At 42.3% G+C, this 21842-nt stretch overlaps 1 protein-coding gene across 1 annotated transcript in view; it reads left to right on the top strand.

The window, feature by feature from the left end:
- The window catches only part of JAKMIP3 (Janus kinase and microtubule interacting protein 3), a 776485-nt gene that overhangs the window by 375170 nt on the left and 379473 nt on the right, over nucleotides 1-21842 (top strand). The window lies entirely within an intron of this gene.

Genomic DNA, 21842 nt, shown 5'->3' with positions numbered 1-21842 from the left:
TAATGCTCACACACCACCCCCTCCACTGTAAAACACACACAAATTAACAAGCATATCAAAGATACATTAGAAGAATTAAAATAGGAAAAATGCTATATATTGTACATATTGTATCATTTTTTTAAACTTTTAATATGCTGTCCACATTTAGAAGCAATGTTCGGGCCATCTTAGAATGATAAACAGTTTCCATGATGGACAATAAATGCCAAGCTGGCAACCCGGTTTAGCAGCAGTGGCCACACGGGATACGGCATGTTGCAGATGAAATGAGCTGCAAGAGAGAGTCTTTGTCTAATGAGTTGTATGTACAGAAATAATAATAATATAATGAAAAAGGAGAAGAAGAGACAATTATGAGGACCTATAAAAAGAGAGAACGGGGAACTAAATGACTATGTCGCCAGCCGTTGTTAGGATGCACACACATTTTCAGGCAGAAGTGCCCTTACTCATAGAAAAATAGAGCCAGTGGATGAAGTTAACCTCTGCACCCTGCTGTATTTTATCATGGAAGGAATGAGATTGACACTCAGATCGACCAATGTCAGAAGAGGGCTGATTTAAAATCGCTGTATACATGTATGTATATATTGATGCGTGTGTGCATGCATGTGTGTATGTATGTATGCATGTATGTACGTATATATGTATGTGTGTGTATGTATGTATGTGTACAATAATGGATGGGTGGATAAATTACCCTACATCCGCTGTGATAACTCATGGGGCCGATGTGTGAGATGTGTAAATGCAGGATGAATGGTGTGTGCATGTATACTTACAGCTGGAGAGGTGTGAAGGGTGAGTGGTGTCAATGTGAGTGTAGTTGAGTGGTGTCTGTGTGAGTGGTATCTATGTGAGTGAAAGGTGTTTGGTGTCTGTGAGATTGTAAGGTGCATGGTGTTGGTGTGAGTATGGCGTCTTTGTGAGTCCAGCGTGAACTCTATGCTTGTGTGAATGCAAGAGGAGAGATGTCTATGAGTGTAGAGTAAGTTATGCCTGTATGAGTGCAGGGTTGGGGGAAGTCTATTGCAAGTGCAGGCGTAGTGGTGTGCGTTCTTTTTGAGCTGTCTGCATACAGAGTTAGTGGCGTGTCTTTTTGCTTGCTTGCAGCCACAAAGATGGGCAAAGTGAGAGGTGTGTCTGTGTGAGTGTAGGGTAAAAGATGTGTCTATGTGAGTGGTGTATCTGTGTTTGTGTGCAGGACGACTGGTGTGTTTGTGTGAGAGGTGTGTCTGTATCAGCGCAGGGTGAGAGACGTGCCTGCGTGAGTCCAGTGTGAGCAGTGTGCCTGTGTGATTCCAGGGTGTATGGGTGCAAGGGAAGAGGTGTCTGTTTGAGTGTATGAGTGTAGAGTGGGTGAAGCGTGTATGGGTGTAGAGTAGGGTGTCAGGTTAAGGTGTGTAGCTGTATGCATGCATGCTGAGAAGTGTGCTTGTATGCTTGCAGTCGAAAAGGTGTGCAGGGTGACTGGTGTGTTTATGTGAGTGCAGGATGCAAGGTGTGCCTGTTTGAGTGAAGGTTGTGTAATGAGTCAGGAATGTCTGTTTGAGTCCAGCATGAGTAGTTTGCCTGTTCGAGTGCAAGAGGGAGTTATTTGAATGAGTGTATAATGAGTTGTGTCTGCATGAGTGCAGTCCATGTGAAAGTTGTGGGTGCCAGAGTGCGAAGAGGTCCTTTGGGAGTTCACTTGTTTTTATGTGCATGCAGGTTGAGTGGTGTGTATGCCTCTGTGAGTGCAAGGGGTGAGGTGACTTTGTAAGTGCAGAGTGGGTTATTCCTGTATGTGTGTGCCTGTGAGAGCAGAGGAGGGGTCAACCTCTATGAGTGTAGCATGAGTTGTGTCTTTGTGAATGATGGTTAGTAGTATCATGAAGGCGAGTTGCGTACCTGTGTAAGTTCACTGTGAGGAGTGTACCAGCGTGTTGGATGGTGGGGGGGTCTGGCTTTGTGAGTCAAGGGTGCAGCACAATAAAGTCAGACCTATGGGAATTACCAATGCTTATTCTCTCTGATGGACTATTAACTGTGTCGCACTGCTTGTATGCAGAGGTGTTGCACCCCCTCAAATGTCCACGTGGGCAAGCCCACGCATCAATTACCAGCCTTCTACCTTCTTATTCATCACTTCTAAAGTTAAGGATGGGAGAGCACGCCTACACCCATTCACTTTTCTCCTTTAATTCTTTATTTGGCAGTTAAGATCAACTTACATAGCCAGAAAGTAACTAGAAATGTAACTAGAAATGCATCCTTAGGCGTTTTAGATATTATTATATTCTGGCTGATTTTCCCTTTTGGGTGGCTGCTTAATTTCTCTATTTTTAGTCAACAATACTTCTTTAAAAAGCCTTTCAGTAAAGCATATTTCATTTTTTTAGACAAAAAAAATATGTTTCTTACAGAATGTAATTAAGAAGAAATAAAAACGAAGTAATTTAATGTAACGTAGCATAAGATGACATAACATAATATCTATTCTGTTACCATAAAAGACAAGGCCCATGGCATCTTGCCCTATTGTCAATGAGAAATAATGTATTTAAGGGCCTCTTCTCCTTCAAGGTCACTTCCGCATTTACTTTAAAAATGCCTTTTGATTAGGCAGTTTCTGCAGCATGAGTTGAGCCTTGTTCGTGATGACTTATAACTTATCTCAGGATTTATATGATGTCTTAAGCGATAGGTGGAGAACAAATGGCTAGCTTTCAAAGCAGCAAAGTCAGAGTGGCATTGGAAATCCGTCATAAGTCTTACAACATGACATCCAATCTCTTAAGAAAAAAATAAAATTCTGTGAAAGAGGTCACATTGTAAAACAATTGGGATACTGGACAATTTTGAGCCCTAAGCATATTTTGAAAGCAAATTCTATCTAACACTCGTTCATTCTTTTGAAATATAAAAGTTTCTCTGGGGCATTTAATAAACTTGATATTCCGTCGGGGTTTATTTATATCCACTTTTGCAAACCTTTTTTTAAATATAGATACCTTTTTTTAAATGTACATACGTTCCCATCTAATACTCTTTGTTTACAGATAGGTTAACTTCTAATCTCCATCAAGAACCTCATTTCTAGAGGAACACTGCCTGATTAAACTGCTCTTTTTGAAATCATCACTGACCCTGTTTCTCCTCGCACTGTTGCCCTTTGTTGCCCTTTGCAGAGTACACTGTGTTAATTTGCTACACGTTAACTGGCTATTTCTGAAAGTGGTTATTAACCTTAGCCAGTAAACCCATGCTGTCAAGTTCACAAGAGAACAAGGATTAACTGATTTATTGCACATTCTATGGTCAAAGCCAAAGCTTGCATTAATAGGCAATAGAAAGCACAAAGGAGGGTCCAAAAAAACGTTATTATTTAATTCTATAGCACTTAGTTTCAGGGTACTAAAGCTATGGTATTTAGGTGCTTATTTCGATGTTGGACACCGTTGCAGAAACAGGACCGACCAACCCACCTCTGGACAGAGGTCCCGACCACCTAATCACGATGCATGGTGCGGTTGCATACTCCCATTCCTACCGTCTCTAAAACAAGCTCCCATTGAAGAATAGGTTTCTGTGTTCATCCCTGCACCCCGCATTTCAAGGTGCCAGCCACAGAGTGCAGGGATCAACAAGGGGACACCTTTGGCGTCCCCTCGGCCCCCAACCAGATGCCGAAAACAAAAAGAAGCCCTGCTTGGGCCCCCAAAGATGCTTTCTGACAGGGTTTCCATGTCGGAAAGGCCAGCATGGAAATCCTGCTGAAAACCGTGCATTGTAATCTAGAAGGCGGAAACACCTTCCATTTGGATTACAGACCGGTCTCTGGCTGACAGACTGGCTCCTGGAGCCCGTCGGGAGCCAGCCAATATAACCGGCCAGTTTCAATTCTGACCGGCTGTAACATAATCCGCCGGTCGGAATTTAAACCGATGATGAGTGTTCGAAAGCCTCCGACATGACGTCAGAGGCTTTCAGATACTCATCGTAATCAGCCCCTTAATGTTGGTATGATAATGTAACTTAATGTTGTTTTGGAAAGTAATGATATGTATTTTATCTAATGTTATTATTATTTATTGTTGCTTTGTTATATAAATTTGCTATTTTGTAGCCCTTGCTTTCTTTGTGCCGCCTGTGTTATTTTGCACCTCTTTGAACCTTGCCCTCCCTTTGTGTGGCATTTGCAGCTGTTCAAGGACAGTATATATTTGTTTTGCCGCTTCTATCACTAACACAATCAGGTTATTTTTACAAAACTGAGATGATTTTGGATTTAGTGGATTTTCAAAGGATGCCCTTGGTGGGCTTTAGGCTCCCAGAAGGCCCTTACTGATACTTCTGATTTACCACTGTCTGGGATAGAGTTGGGCAGGAAGAGGGAGGGCAGAGGCTAACTAAAGGGATTTCATTGGTTTGCTGATGGTTCCTGAGAACAGGTATCCGTTAACATCATATCCCTGTTGGGTGAAGGTGAGTGCTTTTATCTTGACATGCTTTTCCACAGTAGAACAGTGGCAGTCAGCAAGAATTGAAGATACGTGGGTTTGTACTGATGGTTTAACCATATTACTGGATGCTGCATATTGGAGTTAATTCACCTACTTTAAGAGGAATTATGAAAAGATGACACATGGGGATTATTATTATTATTATTATTGTGTCATTTATAAAGCGCGCAGCTACCCCAACGGGGTGTCCCGGCGCTGAAAGGAATGAGAAACAGTCTCTGTATACAGGAAGTTACTGGCAAAATAGGAAAGTTTTCAGAAATTTACGGAATTCGCGTTCAGAGTTACTCCTACGCAGCTCTAGAGGCAGTTTATTCCATCTTTGGGCGGCTCCCAGCTCAAAGGTTCTGCCCCCCGCACAAGCTCTTTTGAATTTTGGAGTGGCCAACAGGAGTTTGGAGTTAGATCGAAGGGCTCTCGAGTTACAGTAGGGCCGGAGAGTAGAGCGTAGGTGGGCAGATCCAAGGCCCTTGGTGGATCGGTAGGCCAGTGTCAAGGCCTTGAACTCTATTCGTTTGCTCATGGGTAACCAGTGCAATTCCCACAAATAGGGTGTGATATGCTACCTACGTGTGAGGGCTCCAATTAATCGCGCAGCGGCATTTTGTACCAGTTGAAGTTTCAGGCAGAGGCCTTTGGTCAGACCCAAATACAATCCATTGGCATAATCGAGATGAGAAATGATGAGGGCATGAACAATGGTTTTTCTATTAGCGCATGGGAGATAGTTTATGAATTTCTTTAGGGTTCTTATTTTAGAAAAACAGGCAGCTGAGACTGCGTGGACCTGGTTTTCAAAGGATAGTTTTTCGTCCCAATGCACTCCTAGGTTTCTAACAGAATCCTTAGGAGTGGGGGCTTGGCTCAGATCTTCCGGCCACCATAGGTTCGAGCTAAGTGGGGATGGCTCATTAAAAAAGAGCACCTCAGGTTTACCTGCGTTTAATCATAAAAAATTAAAATCCATCCATTTAGCAATGTCTCTCAGACAGGTTTTGAGGGGTTCAAAGGCATTGAGGGACGGTTCCTTAAGTGTGAAAAGAAGCTGAATATCCTCAGCGTAGGACGTCGTTTTGATTCCAGAGCAGGAAATCAATTTTGCCAATGGGGAAAAATAAACATTAAATAAAAGAGGGCTAAGAGAGGAGCCTTGGGGATCACCCCATTTCAATGGCCTAGGTGTAGAGGTGAATGGGGGGGATGGGTTGACAGATTGGGTATTCAGTTCAGCAAAGTAAGAACTGCATGCATCAAGTAGGGGAAGGGATAGTATGTGAACATTCCACTGGTGACCTTCAGTCAAATAATGTGTGTCTTCAACACCGAGGTATCCATTCTAAGGTGCTTGTGACGTCTTTGCAGACAACATTTATTTACACTGTGTTAAATAGTTTGGGGCAATGTAGTCTCCTGCAGCATGGCTTGTGGTATCTCAGCTGAGTCAGGCACTGTAGACTTCTGATTTTTGCTAGGATTAACTGTAATCTGTTGATTAACCTCCACTTATTAACTACTTAGTATATGCCTCAGAGCTTTTTAAAGATGTCCTTGGCCGGGTATTTTATTTGAAGGTTGCTCCATGTCATCCTTATGATTGTGTTAAACTAGCCCAAAGGAGCTAATGCAACTTAATAATGGAATTGAATACTGAAGCTAGGGTAGGGTGTTGTGACCCCCAGAGCTTCATTCTTTGGCATGAAAGCAGAAGGTGACATTGCCATCTTGACAGAAGGGCCTTGAGTAGGAGCCAAAGTGGAACCTTGAGTCCCAGTCATGTCGAGCCTCTGTAAAAAGACTCAGTGACTGACAGTGTCGAAAGCCTTTGACATATAGAGTCTGTAAGGGTCCCAACACTATCCTTGCGACCATTGTTACAATTCAGTCGGCAACACTTTCTGTTTTTTTCTAAATGGGTGGAGACCGGCTTGAGAATTGTCCATGTCATTGCCACCTTATAAGAATTTAGTAAACTCCTCTGAAACAACTCACCTCACTAAAGACTATGGAAATGTCATGTTTGATATGAGAATGTGGTTTCCTGGATCAGGTTGATCGAGGTTTGTTTTTTCTAAAACCAGGGTTTCAGCTTCGGACGTAAGGTTTTCAGTTACCTATCTGAATGATAGAAAACAGTTAAAAGAGTGATTCCTTAACAACTCTCCACAAGACTCATTTGCTAGATTTTTAAACGAGATGTGGACAAGGGCTAGATGACCATGCCATGTACTGATATTTACCAGAATAAGGTGTTCTTTTAAATGTAATATTTGGTACTGCAAAGGAGGTCAGTTGGTGCAGGCATGAGTTAAAGGCAAGCCAGTAACCCAGCAACTGGATGGCGCCTTCCTATGGTGAGCTCCAAATCTGATAGCAGTGGCAGAGCAGATCACTGGTATTTTGAAAGAAGTATATTAAAAATGTATAATTAAAACATTTTAACATCTGGCTTCATTTTTGGATCATTCAACTCTCTAAAATGTGAGATTATGAAATATTTATTTTAGATGGGTATGTATCCTGCAGACCTTGTTGTTGAAGTGTTATGTATTAATGTTGCTGGTATATACTTTGTATTAAGGTACATGTAACATACACAAAAGGAGGAATGCTTGCAATATGTCCAACCACTGTTAATCACTTGGAGACTCATTCCAACTTTTTGTTCTTTTGCCGACCATGCCACCTCAGTTTGGACCCAGCCATATGCAAGTCAGTATTGACCCTGCTTCAATATGAACAGTCCAGCCCAAACTGCCAGGACAGATCCTCCCTGAACCACAACACAATCAACCCAAAACCTGTTTCACCCTGATTGGGGCTCATCAGTATGGTGTAGCTTAGTTCAGTGGCACATGAGCGATGGACACACGCCTGGGTATGCCCTTATGGTGTTACAAAAAGCACGTAAAGGATCATGGGAGGAATGCTTGTAATTTGTCTTTTGGTGGGAAAATGAAGGATGAATGGAAATGCGACCCCTGGCAATTGCCAATGGTTAGGCAATTTACAAGCATTCCTCCCATCATTTTTTGTTTATACGATATATGTGATATTAAATCATGTTTGTCTTTAAGATAGTACTTAAGCCACCATTTTGGTTCTAGTTGGTGTCTTTATTTACTGTTTGTTTCTGCTGCTTTTGAAAAAAAGATGTGTCAGGATGTTCTGAATCTTTTTTATGGCTTGTATTCATAGGCAATACAATATCAAACACATCTGTCATCGACTTCTTCAGACTGAGAAGCTGTATATTGGGTGTGGGTTAGATTTTGTTCAGGCATGCCAACGACAATATTTATGCTATCACCCTTACATGATTTTTAGTTTGGAATTTGCCAAGATATTTTGATTTTACTAAAATTATTCTGATAATATACATTATTATTGGGCTTTCAGTCAGCCCTCTTCGTCTATCACTCTGTTATTGTTCCATTCACATTTTTACTCCTGCCACTACTTCAAACAACATGGGGCAATGGGTCAGCCCACTTCAGTCATTAGATTACTTCACTTGAGTTATGGCATTCTCCCTTTGACAAGGAGCACATCCACTATAGGAAGGTCACTCTTTTTGTCCTGATCACCTCTTTGTGTGACTGATGCTGGTGGTTACTGACTCTGAAAGAATCCTGGGCTCTGCTAACCAAGCCCAGGGCCAGTGCTCTGTCCTCTAAAGGTATATGCTAATTGGCAAAGACAATAAACCTGAAAGTCCTTCGTATATGGTAGGGCATGTAAACATAGAGACCATAGGCGACTTACTGCACTTAAGTGTGCACTGCTGTGGTGTCTTGTATCATTTTAAAGCCAGGCCTGCCCTACAGGCTAGTTTTAAAATACAACGATGTTCAAATTCAAAGCTGGAATTAAAAGCATTTCCAAAGTCCCCAAACTACCCTTTTATTATATTTAAGTCACCCCTAAGGTTTGACCTGGGTGCCCCAAGGGTAGGGTGCATTGTTAATAAAGCAGGGACAATATAAAATATGTGTTATTTGCCCTGATAGGTCAAAGTAGCCAATTGTAGTGCTGATAGCCTCATAGGTTAACATAGAAAGGCTTTATTATACTTAATAATGTCTAACTTTTGATTGGAGCTTGCTAGATATATCATTCAAAGTATCCAAATTATGATTACAAAAAGTCCAACAACATACCAAGGTCAGATTCATTATAACTATTACAGGAAAGTATGTTTAGAATATGCAATCCTGAATTACCTAAAGCAGCCCTGTAGCAGTCTTTTCTGATTGGTCAGCATTTTACAGCCTGAGCCAAGCTGCTACCTGAGTAGGTGTAAAGAGGCCTGGGGCTGCAACAATACAGCCATTTGTTGGGAGGAGATTTGCTTCCTGGAAAACCCAGGGAGAGGATGGCACAGACTTTGTAATAAATGACATCTTGGTATTTTACCTTGTAAGAGTGTCATAGCTCTCACTTTTATATTTTACCAATACATGGATATTAAACATTGTACACTATTTATGCCTTTGTTATGTTTCCAAAGTGGTTCTAAAACATGTTCTGGGTGGAGGGGATGTCTTTTTTTGAACTAACTTGGGGAATATTTTGTGGAAATGCCCAAAGATTAAATATGCTGATTGCCTAAAGTGACTAAAAACAATGGATTAAACCCAGATCTGTGGCTGGGGGTGAAGGTTTGTTTTGTTCAGCATTCAGTCTATCATTTGCTCTGTTTGCTTTTGTTACCCTAAGTGGGAAGGGTATGCTCAGATGTGGGACCGTGCTCTCTGTGTTACTGGATTCAAGCTAGCCTGGCAGTTGAGGGCTGCTTCCCTGAAACCGGTCCCAGGATGATTGATTCCGGTTCTGGGAGGACTTGGCCTGGCAGTTGGGGATGGACTGTTCCCATGGGGAGCAGGGTCAAGACTGATTTGCATGTTGCTGGGTCCAAACTTGGGTGGCATGATGAGCGAATTAATGATGGATTAAACCTAGATCTGTGACTGGAGGTGAATGTTTGATTTGTTTAGCATTTCGTCCATCATCTGTTCTTTTTGCGTTTGCCTCAATTGACTAGGTGCACTATGTTGCATATGTGGCATAAAAATTGTATCATATGCCGACGATACCCAGCTTGTGGTTTCACTGACGCAAGAAAGCGCCGGCTACACCTCAGGAAACCTGATGAACTGCCTGGAGGATATAAAAAAGTGGATGACAGGCTCTTCATTAAAGCTGAATGGAGACAAAACGGAGCTCATGCTCCTAGGCTCTGTTTCACCCACTGTACTCCCTTCCATGTGGCCTGAATGTTTGGGTACACCTCCCATCCCTAAAGAGAGTGTAAAAAGCCTGGGAGTATGGCTGGATAAAAACCTCTCCTTCTCCACCCAGGCCACAAAACTTTCCGCCATCTGTTTTGGCTTACTTAGAACACTAAGGAAGGTCCTCCCCCTCCTCCCAATGGAAGCAAAACAAGTGGCAGTTCAGGGCCTGATCCAGTCCCGGCTGGACTCAAATAACGCTCTGTATGTGGGGGCCCCAGAGCTGTCCATGCAAAAACTGCAGGTCGTCCAAAACTGCGCAGCCCGCACGTTGCTGCAGATTCCAAGGACGCAGTCCGCAAAACCCGCCCTGGTTGCCCTACACTGGCTCCCAGTAAAGCAGAGAGTGGCATTTAAGGCACTATGCATCGCCCATCGAGCTTTCTGGGGGTCTGGCCCAAGGATCCTCAACAAACTGGTTACTCAATACCATCCCAATAGAAACCTCCGATCTACGGAAGCCTTTCTAGCCGTAGTCCCAAGAGTGCGGAGAGCCAGGACCGGAGGAAGGATGTTCTCCTTAAACGCTGCGAAGATGTGGAACACACTCCCGCTACAAATCAGAACCAATTCCAACTTACTCTCATTCCGAAAGCAGCTGAAAACTTACTTGTTTACCAGATCCACCTAAGCTCGTCTCCATCACTCATCAGTTCTGTTTTTTATGTCTCAGCGCTTGGACGCCCATTGGGCAGCAATCGCGCTTTACAAATCACAATACAATACAATACAATACAAATGAGACTGCCTTAAAGGTATCTCCAACCCTGGTCTGGGTGTGGGAGAAGTGAAACTGCACCGGGCGGCTTGACTTTGGCATGCTAACTGAATGCATGTGCAAAAATGCACTTTTAGACATTACATATGGTTTGAAGCACCCTTCTCCTCCGTTCACTTGTCACCAACCTCCTAACCAATAATCAGTGAAAACAAAGTATTAGACGAAACTAGTGGAACAAGTTCATGAGTCTGCAAAAGGAAAAAAATAACTTAACTAAATTTGGCAGCTTTAAAAAATTGAAGCCTGTAGTATTGTGTTTTTATCTAGGAACCTGAATCAATATTGCTATTGTATGCCCTTGTACGCTATAATCAATAATATCCTTATAATGGCATAAGAATCAGATCCATATTTAAGTAAATAGCCCTTGCAGTCCAAGGCACGGCAAAAGCTACTTCCTTGGATTCATAGAAAGCACAACGAGTTCTTTCGACACACCAAACCTCCAGCAACCTGGGAAATCCCCATTTGCTTTGTTTTGATTTGTAATAGAACTCCTGCGAGCACTGTAAGAATGGCCAGTTCTTAGTGACATCTTTATTGACGTCTTATGTCCAAACCTTACGTCAAACTCTGCACCTTTCAGGTATAAATATACCAACGTTGCCTTAAGCAAACACACGGTGGTGGTTTTGGAGCAGAGCAGCTATCTACTTGCCCGAGAGCCCAGCTGATGCGAGAGCCCACGGACGCTGCCCCTCCTCTTTGACGCGCTGAGAAAGACGCTGTCTTTCCTCCTGCTGAGAAAATCCAGCTCCGGCGTTTCCAGCCTACCCTTGCGGGTTGCTGGGATATCAAGTCCTGAGGAAAGAGATACCAGACCTCCTACATTCTATTCCCAAGGTACAGTGCTGACTAAACCCTTAAAGAGAATTCTTGAATCAGATTCTTGGCAAAACCAACTTAACTTAAACTGCTACTTACTTACTCCTTCCCATGTATTAGGCTTAGGTCAGGTACACCGGGGTAGGCGTATTTTAGAAGCACCAGTTGAGCACTTTAGTCAATGTATATATGTATGTATATATTTTATCCATTTTAAAGTATCTTATGGATAAAAAACCATATCAATGCTTTTACAGTATTATTTCATAATACTCCTTTTACTGTACGTACTTTACTTTATATTAAGTACTAGCAGCCCACCCCAGCGTTGCCCCAGGGGGCTTGGGGCAGCATTTCAGGCTTGCGTGCACTCCCGCCCCGGCCCCCGCCCGCCACAACATTGTCTGTGTCCCGGACAATGTCGCGGCGGGCGGGGGCCGGGGCAGGAGTGCACGCAAGCCTGAAATGCTGCCCCCAGACCCTGAGCCTTACCGCAGTTGTTCCGGGCCAACCTCCCGCACCGGCTCCCTCCCGTCCCGTGTCCCAGAGCCTTACCTGAGCTGCCGCTCCTCCCGAGCTCCTCACTTCACCACCGCTCCTCCTCGTCATCATGTACGTTGCGGCCAGCGCTACGTCGTGCCGTCAGCGTCGCGGCCGGCGCTACTTTCAGGGCACTACTTTTTTTTTTAAGTTATATTTTTAAATTTACGTTTTTTTTTATTTTCTAAAGCCTATGTCCATCTGCACACCCTGAGGATTACAACACTGTATTGGGTGTGTGGATTGGCGCTGTGGTTCCTGAGTTTACCTTGCCAAAAGGTTTATGTTCTCTCTTTATAATAGTAGTATAGATTGCAATTGTGGCAATTCATTTCTCTTGCATGAGAAGGAAGACTGCTCAATAAATAATACCTTTTTATTGAAAACGCCCGTCTCTCTATTCTCTGCACTCTGGTGAAACTAAGAACGCACAATTGACTGAGTGAAATAGCTGTCTATTGTTTTCACACGACTCTAGAGATTTACTCTTATTCTGGGGAGCAAAGTTGTCATGTTATATGGTTGTCGGAAGCTAATCCCTTCTTGTCTATCCAGGGAGGTTAAACTCCTCCTCGTTTATTCGAGAAAGTTTCTAGTGACCTCTGAGCTAGCTGGCACACCTTAAGTCTAATATAGTCAGTAGAGACCTAGTTGACCTCAGTCCTACGTCTACACTACTGAATATATTATTCCAATGCGCAGAGCCTATTGGGAATATAGGAACTACACTACAGTAGCACGATTACCCGAGAAACATTAAGGAACTCCAAAGGTACCTGCATGTCTGTAGAATCTGGTTGATCCACCTTGCAAAAAAAGTAAGCAGAAATATCAAATATTCATCTGCACTTGATGGAATGAATGCAGTCTGTATACAGTTCTGCAATAACCATCCTGTGTGGTTGATACAGTTGGACCACGTACTCGCATGCCTCAGGTTAGGGTGCTTCTTATACTGGCCATGTGATTACTACTTAAGTGGCTGATGAAAGCACCATCATTAGTTAGTCCATTGTACTATGTTAACCCTCTAAGGATATCCTGATGCTAGAACTTATCAATCCCATCCATGCGCTAATTCTGACAGTTCTCTGCTTTCACCTTCCTGGACTGAAGGTGGAAGAGCAAAGTTTTCCAAGCTTCAAATTGTTGACTTGTTGTCAAACACCAAGTCTAGTCTTGGTGGTCTTGCTGTTTGTTATGCTCAACTAGGAGCCTCTTCACATGAACTTCCTTGTCTGACCCTCTCTGCAGGCTGAGTGGGTGTGTCTGAAATGTTGCTCGTCATTGTTATTTTTATTTCTATCTAAAGGTTGAAGTGGTATTACCTTTGCTCTATCTATAGTTTTATCATTGGTTTGTTTATTGATGGTCCAGGTGAATCTATGCCTACCCTTGACTCTGCCCATGACACATGTGTGTGCCTTGCACTTGACAGGCAAGCTCGCTCCTGTGTCAGCGCTGAGGATACATCAAGGCATCATATTTGGCGTCAAAGAAACCAACTCAAAAAAGCACCCTAACAGGGACTTAAACTTCGCTAGTTGCTGGGATTTCAGATAGGGAGATTTGAATGCCCTTCAAGAAGCGCCCTTGCTCATTCCCTATAGCATTTCAGATAGATAATCACTCTCTTTTTCTTCCTTATCTGAAGTGATAAGGAGTACTATGAGTTCCTTTTTCTGATGGTAGAGTTTGACCCCCTTTTACATGGAACATGACATGGGGGTCCGTAGTGGCCCTGATATGAAGCATATATTTGGCATCATTGATTTTTTTAAAGAGAGTGTAGGTACCAGTCCATTTTTCTTCTGAAGCATGTCTCTTCATAGGCTCCATGGGGAACACTACTGTCATTCCATATACACACTCAGAGTTTCCTTTTAATCCTACAAATCCATGCTGAACCCCTGTCTTACTTGATATTAGTTTTGGCTTTATACACAAGCTGGACTTTTACCCTGCAAAATCCTACCATAATCAACCACTTCACCTGTGGGAGATCTTGGATTGCCTTCTTAATTCTCATTAAAAAGAGTGAGAAGACCTCAAACATTGTGACCAAAATTCAATTTGTAGTTGCTAATCTCATCGCTATTCTGTGCCACCTCCCTGTTTGTAAAAGCAGACATAGAAAGAAGATGTCTCGCTTCCTCCTTAATGGGGTTTCCAGATTTCCTATTATGCTCTCAGCATTTTGTTCAAATGTGCCATAAATTCAGTCGTTCGTGGGTGGTAGGGGATGGAGAACCTGTAATTCTCCCCAAACTCATTTTACAAGGCCTTCATGGATGTGGACATCAATATTGGTCTTTGGTCTAAAATGACTTCTTGTCTCAAACTGACCAGGTTCATGATGCCAAACTAGCAAGGTCCAGCAAAGGATTGGTAATGCTTCTAATGGGCCCTGCCTCGGAATGTCTAATGGCATGGTAAAACGTAACAAGCATGTACTTGTTGCGCGTATACTTAGGATAGAGATCAAAGAACAAACATTTTCCCTTAAAAAAAACACAGGTACTGTGATCACTGTGTTCTGACCATGAGACTTTCCTGATTAACAAGTGGGTAAAGTGAAGAAAAAAATCACCAAATTCACGCCAGCGTTGAGCTAGTAGAAGATCAAAGACAACCTTTATTTGTTCATTTTAAGGTCAAAATGCGAGCAAGAATTACCTCATTTGCCAGCCTCATCACAAACTTCTTGTGACACACTAGTACAATCAGCCTCTGGCTAGTTCCAGGTTCATAATGGACGCCATGTGATGAAGCTGAGGAAAAGGGAAGGTTTGGGACAGACAAGCTGCACTGCTTAGTACTGCTCAGACATAATCTCTGCTTCAGCAAAAATATTAACCTTTCTTCAAACAGGATATAGATTATATTCATGCCACATCAGAAGGCAACACGGTCTTAATGATTTGAAAAAGTCTCCCGTAAACTATTCATTAAATATTTGTGTATTTTTGGAAGAGGGAGTTTCATTGATTGTCATATACACTTTGGAGTTGTAGCTTCGAGCATTCGATGAATAAGTGAGTACAAACAGTAATTTAGGGGCCGATTAGGATTGCGGTTTTTCCGCATCCTCCGGGCCGAAGGAAGTGTCCGCCGGCCCGGAGGATGCGGAAAAACAGCTGCGGAGCCTTCAAAGACCCCCCGCCAGATTAGGATGGCTGCGGGGTCAGGAAGACCATCTGCCGCTTTTCCGCCGCGGTCGCCTTACGACCACGGCGGAAAAGCTCTAATATGGAGGCGGTGTCTAACAGACACCTCCAGCCATATTAGGATGGGGGTGCACAAATGGCTTTCCGCGGCGGCTTCTCCGCCATGGAAAGGCATGCGGTAATTCCTTTGGGGGCCCGTTGCTGGCCCCCAGGGTGCCGGGGGGGTGGGGAGTGCACATGGGGGGTACCTATGGTACCCCCTGCATTTGCATGCACAAAGCGGCAGGCCCCGCGCGGTGCCCGCCGCTTTGTGCATGCAAATGCGAAGCATGCATTTTTAACATTGCGGCGGGTGCTGCTACAAGCAGCACCCGCCGCAATGTTAAACATACAGGATGTGACCGCCAGGGTGGCGGTCACATCCTAATTTGCACGGAGGGACCGCCGCTGCCCCTGCGGACGGTACCACCTCCACTGGGGTGGCAGACAGATGCAGGTCCGTCCGCCATCGTAATAGGGCCCTTAGTGAACACAGAGCATCCCTCGCCAGTCTAATACAGTAAAGATGAAACATCAGCATGCAAAAATGTTTTGTATTATGCAGGCTAACGGAAACAATTGTTGCCTTCCTCTAGCTAATGCCTGTTTTACCTGTGATAAATTGACTAGACCCCCCCAAAAGGGAACTACACAAAATAATGAGCAAAAGTGGGAGGCAAACAAAGATTTCCATAGTACTTGTCCGATTACTTTCAAGACGGCCCCGTATATCAAGCTCCTGCAACAAATAATTGAAGACGGAAATCAATAATCATGTCCTATTGATTGCTTAGTATTTCCCTTTGTTTGAATAATGCATGAATGGTGCATTGCAATGAAGTTGCATGCAACGCACATCAAAAGAGAAACAAAATGAGCTCACTGCTATAATTTATGTGGTAAGATTTTTCATGGCTAAGTGTCCATAAAACTATTCCATAAAACCATCATAATAATAAAACACTTGTGAAGCAATTGTGTACGTGAGAGACAGTGTCCCGCCCATTTCTTGAATGGAACCTGGACTACTCTCTAGCACTGACAATGCTGGTTAAATAATTACAAAGACCATGAATTTCTGAGCAAATAAAAGGCTACAAGTTTTACTGATTTTAACACCAAAGACGTATTAATGAACGACCAGGCAACGCACATTATATTCACACAAAAGCAGTATAATTAACGTTAAAATCCCCCAGAGCCAACTGACCAGTCTAAACTAGCCTGCATACCCTTCATGCTGCATTATCTGTCCACCTGACCTTTAGAAACTGTGTACAGCATTTGAACAGCAGATAAAGGCTGCCCTGCTCCAGACCGAGTAAGGCCCTCATTACGAGTTGACCGATAAATGGTCCAGATTCCCCGCTCCTCCAAAGGGTCCAATATCGGGGGTACTGGGGTGGGGAATATCCAGTCCATTACAAGTTTGACCCTGAGGGGCCACTAGGAAATGAGGAATTACTGGGGGAACTGGAATTTCTGGGTTGCGTTCTGCTAGTAGTTGCCCCATTTTGGACAAAACATTCTCTTTGGGATTTTGGTGGCTTTTTAGTAGCCAAAATTTCCCAGTAAAAGTTAAGAGATCCGTGGTGTCCCTAATGATCTCATAATTCCAATAGGGCCGGTACGGCCCCATCGAAATTAGGAGGCAACTCGTAAGCAGGACGTTAGTACTAAGCATGTATCCTTGCCCCCATCAAACTACTTTTTTGACGCTCGCCACTGTTTTTTTTAGCTCTCCATCAACCAATCTTCCATTCCTTATTTCTCAATTGAGTTGTTCATGAATATGGGAATTTGAAATCTGTTCTTTGGTGAGTCGAGCTTTGTACCATATGATTCTGTACCTTCTAAAGGGTAGTGGAATTTCAGTGCTATCCTGGATGTTGGGAAAGTCTCATTGCAAAGGGTTATTTTCACGTTTTTATTATAAAGAAGCTAAGTTATGGTGATTTGTTTATTTGTTTAGAATTGCAGCAAACCATTCCAACCCTGAACTCCCCCGATGCAGAATCACCTCCCATTGTAGGTCTCTTTCTTGAATCTGACCTTAAACAGCGGATTTACTTTAGTGAATCTCAAATTTCATTTGCAAGTGCAATTCATGAGCATTTACTGGAGATATGTGTAACCAAAGTGCACCCATGCTTTGTAGACAACAGAGAGGGTTTTAACTTAATTCTCCTAATTCTCTCTACTTCCAGTAGTCAGTCCAGCTTTGTAATGGGCAGCGAGATAGGAGATGACTTCTGTAGTTTGACATAGAAACGCGCAGATTGGCTTTATAGATCAGGAACTTTCAGAATTTCGTTCATTAGTGCTTGGATTATAACCAACATTACAGTAGTCTAGCCTCAATAATGCCAAGGTCCAAGCAGTTCAATAGACGGACGAATTGAACTAACACGACCTTCAGCAGTGGGATCCTTCTCAACAACATGAGATGGAACTTGATGTCTTTCTTTATGGTTGCATAATGACTAAAGTGATTAAAACCAAACTCCAATTTGTTTTACTTTTCTGACAGGACCTGACATGGCAGCCAAGTATTCTGGCCAGTCAAGAGAAGGCTCTTCTCAGTAAGATCTCCAACTCTAAGGATTTCAATTGTTGATCCATTCAGGTAGAAATAGCTTTTTCAGGCAATAAGAGATGATGTCACTGTTTTCTTTGAGGCTGTATACTTGTATATGCAGTTGAATATCAGCCAGTTGTTTCTTTAGTAAAGGAACAATTATTTTTTTAAAGAGTGATTAGATTCATTCTGTTGATGGTGCAGCGTTCAGTAATGGCTGTGAGGAGCTGTGGGGTCCTGCGTTGGGGCAGCGCATTTTCAATGCGAGGTTGCGAGGCGATGCATCACACTGCGTCGGTTCTGCTTGGACCACAGCTGGGCTGGCAAAGTACCTTCAGGCTCACATCCAAGGGTCCAGGACTGGGTGGTGCCACCCCCAGTCCTAAAGGGCAAGACTCACAGTAGAGTCCAGGTGCTGGGTTCAAGGGGGTTGGAGCCTTTTCTGTCCCTCAGGCAATGATCAGGAGGGAGCCTAGTTGCTGTAAACACAACATGCCTGACCTGTAATTCCTACTATTAGTTGCTTGAAAAATTGGTACAAGGACAGAAAGATACAAGGAATTATATAAAGTGTGAAATAACATAAAGTGCAATATGCTCTTGAGGAAAACACTTGTCACATGGGCATTTCGAGATTGACGAAGACCAAGAGCCCTGCTATGGAACTGTGATGAGCGGCCAATTTATTAAATGTCTCATTAGGTTTCAGTTACTTTTGGAAACAATATGGAGAGAGGTTGAGCAACATTTAAATTAATACCTTGGTATAGTATTTATTAGCTCAATGATCATACTTGTATGTCTTTTTATTTTTTAATTGAAATAAGCACTTTCTCTTTATATTTTCATTCTTTTAATAGTTTGTGTTATGGTACTTATGAAATTAGAATTTATTGTGATTGTTTTAATTAAATGAGGCAAATAAATTGTTACTATTTCTATTACCCTGTACTGGAGAGGCTACCAAAAATGGAAAGTACATAAACCTAAAGAAGTAAGATAAAACCTATGCCGTATGTTATGTTCTAAAATAAGGTATGATTCAATCCTTGGTGTGGTAATCGGAGCAGGTAAGACTGCAAACCTCTGCTTTGTATCTGTTTCCGTAATGCGCTTCATAGAGCGATAATTAAAAAAACAAAAGTTTCACTCGCTCTTTAGCGCCAGAAACTCTGGATCAGTGAAGACCTCGGGGGCTCCAGTCTAAGAAAAACTGTTTACATAGACAAGCTGTTGATTCTTGTTGATAATGTCTAAAGATATACACTCCCTGAGTATTAATCTCGAAAAGCCTGTTTCTGGCATACGCCAAATCCTAATCCATAACAACAAAGATGAAATTCTTAAGCCATCCTTTAAATTATCCAATTGTGCCATGGTATGATGTAAGTTGCAGTGCACTAGGGTGTAGATAAACGCCTATTCACAAAATGTTTTTCCCTTTGGAGGGTATCAAATTTGATATAGCCTCAAACTCCTACCCTATAGAGCCCTACCTGTGTATATGTGGTTCTATAAACCTGAATCAGCTCTTTCATGGGCTTGTGCCCTAGCTAAGATGAAAAGTGGCAAATAGGGTATGTTATTCTATGGATTTGCTGTGTTCTTACATTTAATAGATTACCCAAAATTTGCTCTGCATCAAATGGGATCTCTAGATAGATTAAAAAAAATTACTTCACCACAAGAGTGTGTTTTATCATACAATATTTCAATTTAGTTTCTTTAGAACTGCTAATCATAATAAATTATTTTGCATGATTAATGTTTAGATCTGAATCCTGCATGAAAGAAGTAAAGGAATCCATCAGGATTTGCCACCCATTTGCAGTTCTAGCATTAAGCACTGCATCGTCTGCATAAAGGAGGGTAGGGATAGGGTGTTTCCACATTTTTGGCATGTTCTTCCACTTATATGAAAGGTAAATATCTAGTCCATTTATATATAAAAGAAAAAAAATTGAGCCAAAATACATCCCTGCCATAAACCATGATTAGAGTTAATCTTGGAAATACATTGCCCATCCGGGATAGAAGTCAATATAGGTAATCTAAAGGGAATGATCCCAAATTCTCTGTTAGTTTTCTGATCTTTTGGAAAAACAATAGATTTTTGGAGAGTTAGTCAGAGTCAACAAGTGCATGATGTACTATACTTATCCCTGAGACATATCTTAATTGGATTGTAGTCTGATTGAGTCTATGCAAAGTTGTCTCTTTCCTTGAAGGATTGCTCTGTGATGTTGCTCTAAGTGAACATTAAACAATTCTCTTCCAGATGCTATTCGAGTTAACCTCCACTGTCTATCAAGTTTCCAGTCCTGTCTTTTCACGTGGACCAGTTTCCATTTGATCCACTTGTTAACCATCGGCTCTGCTTGTCATGATTTATTTCATTGAAGTGAGCTCATTGCATCCCAGGGTTTGAAGATTTCTTTGGAAAAGTGATTTTCTGGAGATTACTAGAGAGTTCTTTGGAAGAATTATTCAAAAACAATTTCTTGGCTATTGTCAGATAATGAGAATGTTTCATCAAAGCAGATAAAAGCTTGGTGAAACCTGTTTGGGTTGTCAGCCCTTGCATTACTATGGAGATAGGGGATGATCTTTTTTAAGTTATTCAGTTTTATGCATTTACCTACAGCTTTTCTAACGAATGTGATTAAGTGATAATCTAGCCACTAATAGGCATTGACAGTTAAGTTTGAAATGTGCCTGCAGCAGTTGAAGAGCAGATTCAGAGTTTGTCCTGCTGAGTGTGTGGTGAGGAACGCTGTTGGGATAGCTGTATCTTTGTGGCATGCATGCATAGAGCGAGGTCTGGCCTAAGTGGTCTGATTTATTGCGTAATTAATTAAATTACAATTTTTCGCATGATAAAATAATAGTACAAAATTTAAACATTTTACTAAAATTGTTACTGCGCACAGCTGGAAAATAATACAAAAAACAATATTTAAAACTTTCATCCAGAGACAATCCAACTGTCTAGAGTTCTCAGTCTGTTTTTGCAGGTTCACGATTTCCTTTACAGTCCCTGGAGGTACGATGGCCATAATGTCCTGCCTCATTGGCCTTCCCCCTGTTCGGCTTGGCCAAGAAGTTTTTTCACCTCTGCCAGAAATTTGATTCCCTGGTACGCCAGAATTATAGAACTGTCTCCCAACCAATTTGTTACAGCTTGTCTACAGGAACGGATCTTTAGTTCGTTCATGGTGGGTTTCAGAAGTGGGAGCCTCTGTGCCGTAAGTGCCAGACATACACAAAGAAAATGGGCTAAGGTTTCTGTTTTATAACCACATAGCCGACATTGCTCCGTCTTGTAAGTACCTTTCCAGGATGGTAGTAAATCCTTTGAGATGTGCATACCCATCCTGTACTTTGTAAATGCTCTTTTTAGATACTCGCTAAAATGGGAAATTAAGTAAGCATGTGGTTTTACTGCTGTGAAAGAGTTGATAATAGTCCAGCCGTGCCGACGTTTTGTAAGAATACATTTATCTTCTTGAAAGGATTTCCTTTTTGCTGCCACATTGGCCGATCTACTTTGGCCTGCTTTATCCATCCCGGATTCCCATGCTGATTCCAATTCCAGCTCTTTCAAACAGAATTTCAAATACTTTCCCCAGGTACACGGGGTTCCGGTCTCCCCTTGGTTTTTAATTTCTTCCCAGCTTAGTCAGTCCATTGTATCTGGGTCTGCAGATCTAAGTTTGTAACAGAGTTTCACGAAGCCGCTCATGCTCCTGAATCTCTGGTTTTGCAGTCCAAATTCGAGCCTGTCTTGTGACACTGGGGCAGATTTTGTAAGATTAAAAACGGCTTTATAGATTTTGATTTGTAGCTCATTTAATAGGTCGACTTCCTTGCCACACCAAGTAACCAGGCCGTAGGATAGGGTGGGTAAAACTTGGGCCTCATAACTTTTAACAAGTGCTGATAATTTGGGCAGTCCATTTTTGCTTTTAGCAAATGGTAAGCGAAGATTAAGGATTGGGCTTTAGCTTGTATTGCGATTTTGTGCTCTATGTGTTTCGCTCGTTGTGGGCCTTTAGGCCCATAGGAATGAAAGGGGGTTATTCCTTCTTTGCGATTTGCAATTTGCTAATCGCAAAT

This window comes from Lissotriton vulgaris, chromosome 5 (assembly GCF_964263255.1).
Source record: "Lissotriton vulgaris chromosome 5, aLisVul1.2, whole genome shotgun sequence".
In the NCBI taxonomy this organism is placed as follows: Eukaryota; Metazoa; Chordata; class Amphibia; order Caudata; family Salamandridae; genus Lissotriton; species Lissotriton vulgaris.
Note: the sequence above shows the minus strand (reverse complement) of the source record. Positions and strands in the feature narration are given on the sequence as shown.